Below are 16,337 nucleotides of genomic sequence, written 5' to 3' on the forward strand. Positions count from 1 at the left end.
TTTTAAGCCATGAAGTCGGTGGTAATTTTTTTACAGCAGCAATAGGAAACTAATACAATAAACAAGATTCCCAAATAAATACACAATAATCATGTTACTGTACTATAATTTACTTAGCTGTTCCTATATTCAAATTATATATTGTTTCCAATTTTCCCTATGCTAAATATTGTGTAAGAAGATATTGTTATGAATAAGTCTTGGCACACACCTCTGATAATTTTCATAGGTTTGGAAATTGAAGGACTACTATGATGATAGATTTTTCTAATTTAAAATACAGAGAAAGTAGAGAGAATCATCCAACACTACATTCACACACCAAGATTTTTGTTACCACTGGTGTTTTATATAATAAAATGAATAAAATATAAGTGGTAGAGATTAATACTCTTTAAACTCCCTTGCCATCCTACTTCCCCACCCCCATCTCTTCCAGGACAAAGACTGACAAATATGGAATGATTCACAAATGTGTGAAACATCCTTGCACAGGGGCTGTGTTAATCTCTGTTCTGTTCCAGTTTTAGAGTGCACATATATATTGACAAAGCAAGCGCTGGGGTTTTCTTTTAAGAAAAACTTGAAGAAACATTGCCACCGTTTTTTTGTAAGTTATAGCTTATTTATGACAATAACACTTTGAGATTCAAAAATATGTAAAATCTTCTTGAGAGGAAAAGGCAAATATAGGCATTAAGAGAAAGGAGAAAAAGAAAAAGGCTAAAATGAATAATGAACTAATTGTAGCTATTTTTTCTAATGTGCATTCAATTTTCTGTTTGTCTTATATCCAAAGTATTAAATATAAGTGAAACATATGAAATCTTCAAATTACTCACAAGCTATTACTAATTTTGTCACAGTTCCCAAATTAGTCAAATTGGCTTGTGTTTTGAACTGGGAAGAAAAGGGTATTGTTTCCCTTACTGTAACTCTACTGTTTTGTTAGGGTGTCACAGTGGCTACTTTACAATCTAGCTTGAGAATAGGTCTCTTTGTCAAGCTCGGTCATAATTTGGGCAAACCCTCTACTTAAGCAGAACACAACTCAGTTATGAGAATGAAGATTCATTTTTATTGTAGGATATCACAAAACTAGAAATTTGACTTAATGGACTCACAAAAAAAATGTCTTAAGTAAAAAGACTTTCTCAAGATCTGTAACTTTTTTAATAGCTTTTATATCTCAAACTGTATGTATAATGCCAGTTTTTACTGAAACAATCATTTTGATTTATTAGGAAAAGCAATTCTTTTACCCTAGTCAATCTAAACATTGTAATACTTAAATTTCTAGATAATAGAATTTATGTAAGAACCACAAAGTATGAAATACTACCACTGAAAAGATACACATTTTGAATTAATCCCTATAATTTTATAGGGATTAAATATCAAACAAAAAAACGATAATGAGGCTAAAACTTTTTGTGCAATACTTGAAACACAAAGTATTTATTTTGTTTCTTATATTTCACAATAAAACCAATAAACTATCTTCTCAGATAAAGATGTGGACAGTGTGGTTTGTGTATTAACTTCACTGATAAAAAGATATTTTAAGAATGAAAATGAATAATAATTAAATAGTAGATGTCTGTTTGTCTCCATATTACACACAAGAGGTTTTATTTGTAGTTAAAAGGCTAATCTTTTTCCTAGGTAGAAATTAATTTCTCTTTAAAATAATGAGAATATATGAATAATGGCCTGTCCCATATAGATATTTTTTACTTATCCTAATCAATAAAACAAAGAGAGAGAAAAAATCCCACAGATATCTCTAAAAAGCCCTGAAAGTGCAACAGTGGTTTTAGAATCAAAAGGATTTAAGCTCTAAAAATATGTAAACTCATAACTAAGGAGGAGCTATTTAATAAGATGGGCTTGCCCTCAATTTGGCTATTGCTTTCTAAATTCTGAATTACAACACCTCATTATATAAATGAATTTAATCTTAGAGGAATGTGCTTTATAGTTAATTTTTAATTTATGCTTCTTACTCTCTTATCTAATAACACTGACTTCAGAAATTTAGATGCTACAGAAGATTTTTGTTAAAAAAATATTATTTTATAAAGGTAAAATTTCTTTTTTTTAATCTTCCTGTTGTTTGCCATGAACATTTGAGAAATAGTAAAAAAAAAAAAAAAATCCATTTATATACACATATATGATGAAAGGATCTTTATTGTCATGACTTTACCCTAAGATACTGTTCCCCAAGTGGGGTATTAGGATGACTTGTATTACTCCATCACCTAAGGAGTTGCCCCCCTTTTTTTATTCAAATTCAGTTTGCAAACACCCAAGTCTCATCATATCACATACCATCCTTAATGCCTGTCACCCAGTAACCACATCCCCTCACCCACCTCCCCTCCAGCAACCCTCAGTTTGTTTCCTAGATTTAAGAGTCTCCCATGATTTGTCCTAATGACCTTCTTAAAAAATGAGTTTCCCACATTCCACCCCGACTCAGACTTGTTGAATCAATTCAGCAGGCAGGGGTGTGGATGAGAAATGTGTGTATAAAACAGGCATACTTAGCGATACTGTTGGAGATAGTTCAATAGTGATATTAAAGCAACCCTCTTTTAGGAGCTAATGTCACATTTTTCTAAGATTTATTCTATAGACTTTAAAGTACACATTCATCTAATGTCAGATGTATGCCTATCATGTGTTTTGTAAGTACTAAGTTTAGATTGATGATTGACATTTTGTGGAACTGCCCATAATGATGACAATAATTAAGGTTTTTAAATACCACCAAATTAGCTCAATTCCTACTTTGATTGTAGTCCATTCCAAGCTACTTAGTTGTCGACTGTTGAACACACTTACTTGAGTGACAACACTGGATTTGTCATTATGCAACAGTGATATTCTTCTTTATTTCATGTCCTCCTTTGATAAACAAAACCTTACTCATTTATCATGAAAATTCTGATATGACTCTTTCCAGTGTGTGCCAGCTGCATCCCAACTCCAGTTAAGGATGTGACCATTTTTGTATTCCCATTAGCTGAGAAGATTTTTCTTTTGTAATTTGTGTTTTCAAAAGTAGATTTTCTTTGTTTCTCCAATACAAAATTATAACATTATTTTTTTCTTGTCATTATAGCCTCCTTTCCCCCAATTATCCCCTAGTCTTACAAGAACTCATCCTGTTGAGAATTGCATTTATATAAAACACAATCATACTTAGAGTAAAAATTCAGGTACTGATTCAAATTGTCATTATTTATCTTAGACCCAATTTTATGGCTTACAGAATTGACTCCACAAGTCATGAGGTCAGTTGATGATGCTAGGACTTCGGGGTATTACTTGGAACAGAGAAAGAGATCATCATATTGCAACTTCACGACAGTTTTCTCTGTATATCTTTCTGTCCTTTATCTGAAATCATTCTTTTATGCTATCTCCAGAAACTTGCTATACACTATGTCATGTGTCAGTCATCCATGGTCATCACTTGCTAATGCGTTTATGGCTACCTAGACCATGCTCCATCCTCATAGCTTCGCAAGATCTTCTGAGTCTTTAAAATGTAACCTCTTGATTTTTTTACCTTTCAAGGTACTTCTCTTCACTCCAGCAGGACTCTTCTGTTCCTTCTACCTCCGTACATTCTCTGCATCCAGGTTCAGGCATCACCAGCCTATCATGATATCCTCTGTACTATGATACAAACCTTTCTGGTTGGACTTTGATCTTGGTTGACCTTCTTCAAGTACATTGAAAAGTTAGCCCTCAGTCCCTATAAAGTATAGCTCTTTACTTGCCATGTTGCACAAAACACAAAGCTCAAATGGTATTTTCAGGGTTAATAGAAAACATTTCTTAGTACATAAAGAAGGAAAAGTAAACAGCTATTATAATCATCCAAATCCAATACATTAGAAAGCTCTTACCCCTAAGTGTCAGAGGATTTAGGGGTTATGGAATATTTACAAACTACATAATGATAATATCAGGTAGCATTTATTATGTGGGGAAGCTACTTATTTTTTGAAGGTCCCAAATAGAAATCCAAAATTTCAACACCTAATGGAAAGATATAGAAAGAATGAAGGATAAAAAGATAGAAAAATGAACTGAAACTAAAATGCTACTAGAAAATTTAATATAAGAAAGTCACTGAAATATTTTCAAAGTGACATATCAGGAATAGAAAGTAGCAAATAGCTAAAACCAGTGAGGCAGTACCAAAAAACCAATACGGAGAAAAATCTTCCTAAAAATGATTGATGATTTAATCAAGACAACTAGAATTAAATCAGAAGAAGAGAACACACACAGGTAGTAAAATATGTTGGACCAAATTCTGTAGAGCTGGAAAAAAAATGGGTTATTGGATTCTTTAATAATAAATGGAATCTTCTAAGTATTAAAGGAAACTAATAGACTTTTCCAGTTATGTACAAAAAGCATTCATTAAAAATACAACATTACCATTTATTTTAAAAAAATGATGCTCTAAGAGATTCTAAAGCTTTGATTTGCCTTTGTAATATATAAACTATACTGTGATTTCTCTGTCATTTTAAGTAGGTCATAGAATACCTGAATTTGAATGTTCCTTCATTCTTTTTATGCTGAATTTCAATTAATCCTGTATATTTCAGTGAATCAGCCACAATTAAATAATACTAATGTTCTATCACAAAAATACAATGGCAAAAAAAATTACATTTTTTAAAAGTACCTTACTCTGACAAACTCGACAGTAATCTATAGGAAAGCTCAATGTAGACAATAATGTGGTTATTTTTGTTGTTCTTGTGGTTTATTGTTATAGTATTATTTATTATTTATTAGATCAATGTATTATTATCCCATATATCACTCTGATATATCTTTCACTCTTCTGTTCTGGTTATTAATTGCCTATTGTTATATAGACATTCCATATAGAATGCTAATGCTTGAATGTTTTTGTTTTAACAAATTTTTTTTCTCTTTAATGAATACAATTTTAGTAGTATCGTGAAATAAAAAGGTATTTTATACTGTCCTGGTAATTTATTATAGTACTAACATACTTTACAATATATATGTTATAGAAATATTTTTCTAGATTAAAATTTCAAATGATATATCTGGACCTTTGGAACACAATGCTTTCTGACCAGGATTTTGCATCTTCCTTTCTTGAAAGGTGCTGGATAGATCTATCTGGTTTTAAACCATTGTGAAAGTAATCTTGTATCCAACGTGACCATATCGTCTCCATCAATTCTATTTGAAAGCTATTTTAAGCTTCATTTTTATTAAAATAGGGATTTCCCATTATATTAATTAAACTAATTTCCTATGTATTTGTCTACTAATCCTCTTCTAGTACAGTAGAATCTAGTGTTTATTTAACAGAACAGGTAGGAACAAAAATATTGTCCTTAACATTAGAAATTTTAGTTCAGATCTGCTGAGGATCATATGTGAACTGAATATGTTCTCTTACAAAATTGTGGGTTTATTTTTCTTTCTGACCAAAAAAGGAGCATAGTTACTGGTTGACATTAGCTTGTTTTATGTGGGTGTGTAGAAACTTGCTGGAGCCATCAAGTTTCACTTGACTGCATATACAGCTGAAAGAGTTTTCACCACACCCTTTCTTGACTTCTCAAGCTTTTACATCACATTGCATGAGCAATCCTACCTCTTACACATGTTGATTTTAATCATCCAAATCCCTTCATGAGGTTTGGCCTTCATTCCTTAATAAAGGTTGCTTGTAGTTGTGATAACCTATTAACATTTCTCAAATCTAAGTAGTGCACAGTGGTAATTGTGTTACTAATTTTCCTTCCTTTTTTTTTATTTTTTTTTATTTATTTATTTTTTTTCTAATTTTACTTCCTAATAGTAATAAAATGTATATAGTAAGTCAACTCTATGGTATTTTTTCGTTGTTGTTGGAGAATAAAAGAAGAGAGAAGCTATAAATAGAAATAAAATGTCTAGTAAGAAAAAATGGTAGTAATATTTTAGGGAACAAAGCAGAGCTTCAGGGGAAAACCAGATTGCCAGGAAAATCCTGAAACATGTCAATAGAAACCTAGGTTAGAATAAAATATAAAACCAGACTAACAGGATACAAAACAAAACATGCTTATTGCAAAATAAGTGCCAAACAGGATATATTATCAAGTAGTCCCACCGGCTGAGGGGGAGGCATTCGCATTTATTTCCCCAAATGAGAAAGAGCCACAAGAAACGATGAAGTAAAAACTTTGGAAAGCTGCCACTGGAGATGTTGCACAAAAACCTGGAATGTTTTAGGAGTCTCCTCCCAGTCGGTGGAGGTTTGGGGAGCAGCTGATAAGGCAAGGAGGGCTCTTGCAAGGATTCAAGCATCTGATCTGGATTTCCCTTTGTCTCCAAGTGGACCTCATGTTCCAGCCGAAGCACTTTCTCTCATCTTTCCTCAGTGAAGATACAAAAAAAGGACAGCATATTCACGGATGGGCTTGAATAAGAGTCTTCTGGCAATATCAGCTTCCTCAACTGTATCATGAAGGACGATTTCTTGAATAAAAGAGAAGGTTTCTTTAGTTTTCTCTTGAGACCCTACCACTCGTCCTTGCTTGTTATAGAAAGCCAGAGATTTTGCATTGTCCCTCTTCGCAGCCCATACATAATTAACACATAGCCTTACATATAGTTGATTGCCGTTAAAAATACTTTGCTGGAAGAGTAAAAGTTGTTGAATATTTGGGGGGAAAAAAAAAACGCCCCCCTGAGCCCTTCCTATTGGCCCGGAGGGAAGCAAGGCTCCACGCTGCACAGGCCAGGTGGGCTTCTCATTGGACAACCCTGGCTGTCAGTCACCAGTCCTTCTGGTGTGTGTTTTGTGATCTTAAAGTTAAGAATAATTACATATTTTTACACAGAGTATATTAATATGAAACAAACAAAAAACAGGTAAAAGTTACATTTCAGTTAGCAATCAGATTGTGTCTGTATCCAGCAGAATAGATAAAAATCACTTTTATCTATACTAGCCATGTAGATGTGGGATTATAATATATGCTTGTGTCCTAAGGGATTTATATTCAGTGTGATTTTTTTTCAGTTGCTGATATAATATTCTTTTTTTCCAACGGAGTTCTTGATTGTGTATGTAGATTTATTATAAATGTTCTTGTTAAAATAGTGTCCAATATATGTGAGCAATGAATAGATTAGGGGTGGTGGAAGGGGAGGAGGGCAGGGGGTGGGGATGAATGGGTGACAGGCACTGAGGGGGGCACTTGATGGGATGAGCACTGGGTGTTATTCTGTATGTTGGCAAATTGAACACCAATAAAAATAAATTTATTATTTAAATAAAAAATAAAAATAAAAAAATTACGATAAAAATGAATAAATTAAAAGGTGTTATATACATATAATATAATATTATTATATTAACAGTATTATTACTCAGATTGAAAAAGAATGAAATCCTAGCACATGTTATAACATGGATGAACTTTCAAGATATCTTGCTAAGTAAAATAATCCATATGCAAAAGGACAAATGTATGATTCCACTTAAATGAGGTACCTAGAACAGGCAAATTCATAACACAAAAAGTAGAATAGTGGTTACTAGGAGTTGTAAGGAAGGAAGATTGAGAATTATTATTTAATTAATTAAATAATTTAATTTTACAGAGTTTCAGTTTGGGATGGATGAAAAAGTTCTGGATATGAATAGCAGTGTTGGCTGCACAGCAATGTGAATGTACTTAATGCCACTGATTTATACATTTAAAAATGGTTAAGATGGAAATTTTATGATATATATCTTACCACAATTTTTAAGAGGAAGCTAGAGAATTTGAAACATCTTGATTTCATTTGAGATCTTAAAGCCATTTCAAGGACAGAGTAAAATCCAACTAGAAAATATGTGGAGAGCACAAAAGAATGGGACAACAATGTCCACAACAATTAGCATTAAAATAGTTTTTATATTAAAATAAAATTGATCATTTAGTGAAAATTTGCATATATGGAAATTTCTGTCTCTTTAAGAATCCTATATTGTTTTCTTTATCTGTTCACTTGTTGAAACTGGACTGATTAATAACAGATTTTGGGGGTACCTGGGTAGCTCAATGTCTGACTTTTGATTTTGGCTCAAGTCATGATCTCATGGTTGTGAGATGGAGCACTGCACTGACTGGGAAGCCTACTTAAGAGTCTGTCTTTCCCAGGATGCCTAGCTGGCTGGCTGCCTGGCTGACCCAGTCATTTGGATATCTGACTCTTGGTTTGGGCTCAGCTCAGCTCATGGGTTGTGGGATTGAGCCCCAAGGCTGGCTAAATGCTTACTGGGGAGTCTGCATGATGGTTCTTATTCTCTGCCCCTTCCCCCTCCTATGTACTCTCTATGAAATAAATCTTAAAAAAAAAAAAAAAAAAAAGATGCTCTCTCCTTCTCCCATTGCCTCTCTCCAGCTCATGCTTTAAATAAATAAGCAAATAAATGACATTTTTTTTGCTTACAAAGATACCTTTAGAAGAAAGCAAGTGAAAAAATAAAATTCATAAATTTAGTTCAATTATATGCTGAGATTTCTAATAAGAAAGAAGCTAAATCCCATGTATATATGTTTATTTCTCTTTTAAAGATTAAAAGTGAATAACTAAAACTTATGCAACAGGGGCTAAGCAGTGAATAGCATAGCTGTATAGTATTAGAGTAGGGTCCATGAGGCTAATGAATTTAAAAAGTGAACATTTAGCACGATTACATATGTTATATTTTTAAAAGCAATGCATACCAAAGATAAAAGAAAATCAATGTATTTTGTAAATTTCTTAAAACAATATACAAATGTAATCCTATCTACCTTTCTCACATTTTAAAACAGCTAACTTACTTAAATCATGTGTTTTAGCCTTACATAATGTTCTTCTGTCTGTTATGCTTCATTTTTATTCAGATTTATTTATTTATTTATTTATTTATTTATTTATTTATTTATTTATTTATTTATTTGAAAATGTTCAGGGGTGGATGTCAGCAGAAGCAGTGGAGTAAAGATCTCCAAAAATTTGCTCTTCCATAATAGCAACTTACACAATTATCGAAAGAATCTTTTTACAATTCTGAAAGTTAACCAAAGGCTAACATCAATTAGGGAGTGTTTATTCAAGAAAAAGTGGTTGAATCTCAAGAAGACCAGTAAGGTTTTTTTGCATTTTATCCTGCTTTAGTACTGTCCTCTGTTCTCCAGCTCAGTAGTAGCCATGAAAATTAACAGTCTGCATTCCTGATATACCACGGCAGCCACTGGATTAGCAAATATAACAATCTCTTTCAAAGCCTTATTTCCAAAGAACTGTTAATATCTTACCTGTCTAAATGGCCCCTAGGAAGCCCACCTACAAGGCTAACTTAGGACCCTATACTAAAAGCCTTCTCCCATATGGCCCAGTAAAGGGTGAGTAAAGGAGCACTTATAAAAAGAATTATAGGCAAGTGTTTTACCATGACCATTATCTGGGGAGATTGATAACTGTTAGGGCAAACAATAGACTAACCAAAAATCTTAAAAGGAAAAACTAGAAAAGGTATGTCTAATTGGCTTTGTGTAAAACTCCAACATATTCCTGGAAATCTAGAAGGTCTGATGCATATGTAGAATTGTGTGTCTGCTGAAGAAAGACCTTACAAGGTTATAATTGCTCACCTTTGGCTGAACATGAGGCCATACACAAACAGGAAATGAAGGCTTAAAGGTGGAGTTGTAAACTGTCTGACTAGGTTTGAAAGCATACAACATACACACAGATCCACTCAGCAAAGAATGAGAGAATTTTGGGTTCCAGTCATTTAAGTAAATCTATGTCCAATCATTAACAACCACTAGGCTAACCAAATAAAGACTTGAGTGGCCACACATGACAAAGAATGTAGACTTTATGGAATTAATTCACGGAAGTTACTAAATAAGCAATAGATACATAAAAAAGGGGAACAACAAACCCTGGAGAGTGGGAGATATCTTAATTTACAGAGTTGTCACAATAGACTTATCTATATGCTGCTTTACAAGAGACTCCCTTTAGAAGTAAGGACACACACACACATACACTGCAAGTGAAGAGATGGAAAAATATATTCCATGAAAATGGAAAGAAAGACAGTAAAACTATACTTATATCAGATAAAATAGACTTTAAAACAAACAATGTAATAAAAGAAAAAGAAGAGCATTACAGAATGATAAAAGGATCCAGCAAGAAGATATAACATTTATAAATATATATGTGCCCAACATAGGAGCACCAAAATATATATAACAAATACTAACAGACTTAAAGGGAGAAATTGGCAGGAATAAGGTAAAATAGTAAGGTAATTTAATACCACATTTGCATCATTGGATAGATCATCTAGACAGAAAATCAGCGGAGAAAATCAGCCTTAAATAACACATTAAACCAGATGGATTTAATAGATATATAAAGAACTTTCCATCCAAAAGGAGCAAAATGCACATTCTTCTTAAGTGTACATGGAACATTCTCCAGGAAAGATCATATGTTAGGTTGCAAAACAAGTCTCCATAAATGCAAGAAGATTGAAACCATTTCAAGCATCTTTTCCAACCACAATGGTAAGAAATTAGAAATACATTATAAGAAAACTGGGGAAAAAATCCACAGAAATGTGGAGATTAAACATTATGCTACTGAGTCATTGAAGAAATAAAAGGAGAAATAAAAAAAAATACAGACAAATGAAAACAGAAATATGGCACACCAAATCTATGAGATGTAGCAAAAGTGGTTCTAAGGGGGAAGTTCATAGCAATGCAGGCCTACCTCCAGGAACAACAACAAAATCACAAATAGATCATTTTACTTTATATTGAAAGGAACTACAAAAAGAACAGAGCCTAATGTCAGAAGAATAAAGGAAACAATAAAGATCAGAGCAGAAATAAATGAAGGAGAGACTAAAAAGAAAATAGAAAAGATTAATGAAACTAAGAACTGGTTCTTTGAAAATACAAGCCAGGTTGACAAACTTTTACTAGACTAACCAAGAAACAAAGAGAGGACTCAATAAATAAAATTAGAAATGACAGAGAAGTTAAAACATACCAAAGAAATACAAAGAATCATTAGAAACTATTATAAAATGATATGCCAACAAATTGTACAATCTAGAAAAAATGGCTACATTCCTAGAAACACATAACTTCCAGGGTTGAATCATGAAGAAAAAAAAAATCTGAATAGGCCAGCTTCTACTCAGCAGATTGAATCAGTAATAAAAAGCCTCTCAACAAACAAAAGTTCAGAATCCTATGATTTCAATAGTAAATCTGTCAAATATTTAAAGATTGAATTCTTATGTTTCTCAAATTCTTATAAAAATCTGAGGAGGAAGAAATGCTTCCAAACTCATTTTGCAAGGCCAACATTACCCTGTTATAAAAACAGACAAGGGGACCACTCACACACACACAAAGACTGACCAATATGATTTATTAGCATTGATGTAAAAATCCTCAACAAAATATTAGCAAAGAAAATTCAACAATACCTTATAAGAATTATATACCATGATCAACTGGGATTCATTCCAGGGATGCAAGGATAGTTCAACATCTGCAAATCAACATAATCTGCCATATTATTAAAATGAAGGCTAAAAATTGAAAGATCATCTCAATAGATGCAGAAAATATGACAAAATTCAACATTCATTTATGATAAAAAACTTTCAACAAAGTGAGTAAAGAGGGAATGCATCTCAATATAATAAAGGCCATAAATGACAGACTTACAGCTTACATCACAGTGGATGATGAAAAACTGAAAGCTTTTTCTCTAAGATCAGGAATAAAACAAGGATGTCCACTCTTGCCACTTTCACCCAACATAGTACTATAAGTCTTAGTCACCACAGTAAGGTAAGAAAAATAAATAAAAAGCTTCCAAGTTGGAAAGGAAGAAGTAACTGTCACTATTGGCAGATGACATGATACTGTATTTAGAAAACCCTAAAGTCTCTGCCAAAAAGACCCAAAACAAACCTGTTAAAATTAGTATATTCAGTAAAGCTGCATGACATAAAATCAGTATATGAAATTTGTGCTGTTTCTATACACTAATAATGAACTATCAGACAGAAATTAAGGAAGCAATCCCATTCACATTTGCATCAAAAAGGAACTACATAGGCATACATTTAAACAAGGAAATGAAAGACCTGTACACTGAAAATTATAAGACACTGATGAAATTAGATACAAATGAATGGAAATATATTCCATGTTTATGGATTAGAAGAATTAATATTGTTAAAATGTCTATCCTACCCAAAGCGATCTGGATATTCAGTGGCAATTCTATCAAAATTCCAACAACGTTTTTTTTTTTTACAAAACTAAAACAAATCATTCTGAAATTTCTATAGAACCACAGAAGTCCCTGGACAGCCAAACTATGCTTGAGAAAGAAGAAAAAAGCTGGGAATATCATGCTCCCTAATATGAAACTATATTACAAAGGTATAGCAATCATAAACAGTGTGATATTGACATAAAAACCAACATACTGGAGATCTGTGGGTGGCTCAGTGATTTAGCACCTGCCTTCAGCCCAGGGCATGATCCTGGAGTCCTGGATCAAGTTCCACATCGGGCTGTATACATGCATACATACTGCTCCTCGCTCTGCCGGTGTCTCTGCCTCGCTTTCTCTCTGTGTCTCTCATGAATAAATGAAAAAAAAATATATTTAAAAAAAGAGATTCAAAAACCAAGATACAGAGCAATAGAATAGAATTGAGAGCCCAGAAAAAAAAAATATATATATATATACCTACATATGTATGGACAAACCATTTACAACAGAGGATCCCAAGAACATACAATGGAGAAAAGAGAGTTTCTTTAATAAATGCTTCTGGGAAAACTGGACAGCCATATGCAAAATAATGAAAGTACACCATTCCCTTAAACCATAAAAAAAATTAATACAAATGTATTAAAGAAGTTAATACTTGAAACCATAAAATTACTAGAAGAAAAAATAGGTGGTATACTCTAATAGTGTCACTATCACTCTTTCTTAGTGATGTTTTTGTGGATCCGACCCAAAGGCATGGAAACAAAGCAAAAATAAACTGCATGGGACTGCATCAAACTAAAAATCTTATGCACAGTGAGGGAAACCTTCATCAAAATGAAAAAGCAACTTAGCGAATGAGAGAAGATTTTGCAAATGATATATCCAGTAGAGGATTAATATCCAAAATATATAAATAATTCATACAACTTCATAAAAAAGAACTAAAAAATGTGCATAAAGATTTTTCCAAAGAAGACATGCAAACATCCAAAAGCACATGAAAAGTTGTCCAACATCATTAATTATTAGGAGAATGCAAATCAAAACCACAATGAGGGATCCCTGGGTGGCGCAGCGGTTTGGCGCCTGCCTTTGGCCCAGGGCGCGATCCTGGAGACCCAGGATTGAATCCCACATCGGGCTCCCGGTGCATGGAGCCTGCTTCGTCCTCTGCCTATGTCTCTGCCTCTCTTTCTCTCTGTGACTATCATAAATAAATAAAAAATTTAAAAAAAAAAACCACAATGAGATAACATCTTAAACCTTTTAGTATGGCTATTGTCAAAAAAGACAAATAACAAATGTTGGAGAGGACGTGGAGAAATGTGAACCTTAATACACTTTTGTTCTAAGAATATAAATTGATGCAGCTACTCTGGAAACTAGTATGGACATTCTTCAACAAATTAAAAACAGATATACCATATGATTAAGCTATTCCACTTTGGAATTTTTATCCAAAGAATATGAAAGCTGTAATCTGAAAATATATGTGCACCAATATGTGTGTTGCAGCATTATTTATAATACATAAGATGTGGAAACAACCTAGGTGTCCATCCATAGATGAATGGATAAAGAGGATGGGAGATACACACACACACACACACGCGCGCGCGTGCACACAAGTGCAATGGAATACTGCTCAGCCATAAAGAAGAATGAAATTTTGTCATTTGTGACAACATGGATGGTCCTTGAGTATATAATGCTAAATGAAGTAAGTTGGTCAGAGAAAGGCAAATACCACATGATTTTACTCAAATATGGAATTTAAGAAACAAAATAAATGAGCAATCAAGTGAAAAAATAAACACCTGTAATTTTGTATCTCTAGCCAGTCCCTGCCACAATACAATGGCTTCCACAGCTGGCCCCATGGCCAACCAGGTGAATGTCACCAACTCCAGCCAGCATTATTGTCAGCCTGGTCCCCAATTACTGGAACTGGAGATGCTGCTGAGGACATCAATATCCTTTTCTATCAATGAGGACCTCCATAGCTCTCAGTGGGATTCTGCTTTTGTCACTGCTGTGGACCACATTGGCTTGATCCAACAAGTCTTCACCCACTCACTTGTGGACCCAGAGCTATCAGATGTCCCTGCTCTATACCACTAAGCCAAGGGTCACAGCATACTCCAGCATCCACTCACCCACAAGTGAAAATATTTCTTTACCAAAGTTACCATGAAATCTGAAAGAGGTGACTGCTTCTTAATATGCAAAGACACCTAGCAAGGCTAGTGGAATCCCAAAGAATTAGAAATACAACACTAGCAAATGAATAGAATAGACTAGTGATTGATCACAAAGAAGTGGAGATAGACAAATTGCCTGACAAATAATTCAAAATAATTATGCTAATGATGTTCAGAATGCTACAGGAGAACACATGTTAACAACAAAATCAGGAAAATCATACAAGAACAAAGTGAGAAGTTCAACAAAGAGAAAGAAAACAAAGAATCAAGCAGACATTTTGAAAATGAAGAATCCAATGACTAATGAATTCAGTAGAGAGCTTCAGCAACAGACTGGATCAAGCAGAAGAATCCATGAACTCGAAGAAAGATCACTTGAAATTGTTATATCTGAGGATCAAAAAGACAAAAGAGTGAAAAGGAATGAAGTAAGCCTCTGGGACTTATAGGACACTGATAAGAGAAACAATCTATGCATTATTGGAGATCCAGAAGAAGAAAAGAGCAAGAAAACAAAGAGCAGAAAGCTTATTTAAAAAAATAATGGCTGAGAACTTACAGATCTGAGGAGACAGATTTGGAGATTCAATTCCATGAAGTTCATAGGTCCCCAAGTAAATTAAAGAGATCTTCTCCAAAACACATCATAATAAAACTGTCAAAAATAAAAGAAAGAGAGCATCTTAAATGTAATAACAGAAGTTTGTCACTTAAAAGAGAACACCCTCCATAATAGTATCAGTGTGTTTCTCAGCAGAAACCTTACAGGTCAGGAGTGACTGGAATAATATATTCAAAGTGATAAAAGGAAAAATATGCCAACTACAGTTATTGGAAAAGCTGTCCTTCAGAAATGAAGGTGAGATAAAAGCTTTCCCAGACAAATACAAGCTAAAGGAGCTCTTCACCACTAGACCTGTCTTATAAGAAATACTGAAAAGAATTCTTAAAGCTAAAATGAAAGAATACTAATTAGTAACATGAAAATGAGTCTAAATAGAAAACATACTGGTAAAGTATATAGTCAAATTCAAAATGCTCCAATGTTGTAATAGGATAGTGTGTTAATCACTTAACTCTAGCATAAAGATCACAAGACATAAGTATTAAAAATATCAGTATCTACAGTAATTTGTTAATGGATATACAATTTTTAAAAGACATAAAAGGACACCTGGGTGACTCAGTGGTTGAGCACCTGCCTTTGACCAGGGCATGATCCTGGAGTCCCACATCAGGTTCCGGGCATGGAGCCTGCTTCTCTCTCTGCCTGTGTCTCTGTCTCTCTGTCTCTCATTCTCTCTCTCTCTCTCTCTCTCTGAATAGATAAATAAAAAATCTTTAAAAAATATTTTTAAAAGATATACATTTTGTGACATGAAAACATAAAATGTGGTTGGAGGAGTAAAAAAACAGTTTTTGTACATGATCTAAGTTAAATTGTTGTCACCTTAAAGCACACTGTTATGTCTTTAAGCTGTTTTATTTAAGCCTCTGGGTAACCACAAAGTAAATACCTATTGTAGATACACACAAAATAAAGAGAAATGAATCAAAGTCTACCACTATAGGAAATCATCAATTCACAAAGACAGCAAGAAAAGAAGAAAGGAACTACAAATCAGCCAGAAAACAATTAAGATGGTATAATAAGTCCTTACATATCATTATTTACTCTAAATGTAAATGAATTGGTTGAATTTTCCAGTCAAGAGGTATTGAATGGCTGAATGGGTAAACATAGAACCCAACTATATT

At 33.4% G+C, this 16,337-nt stretch overlaps 1 pseudogene; it reads right to left on the minus strand.

Annotated features, from left to right (window-relative positions):
- Positions 1 to 450: 450 nt before the first annotated feature.
- LOC121498336 lies at positions 451 to 545 on the minus strand (annotated as a pseudogene).
- Between the last annotated feature and the right edge of the window lie 15,792 nt (positions 546 to 16,337).

This window comes from Vulpes lagopus, chromosome 8 (genome assembly GCF_018345385.1).
Source record: "Vulpes lagopus strain Blue_001 chromosome 8, ASM1834538v1, whole genome shotgun sequence".
Lineage (NCBI taxonomy): Eukaryota > Metazoa > Chordata > Mammalia > Carnivora > Canidae > Vulpes > Vulpes lagopus.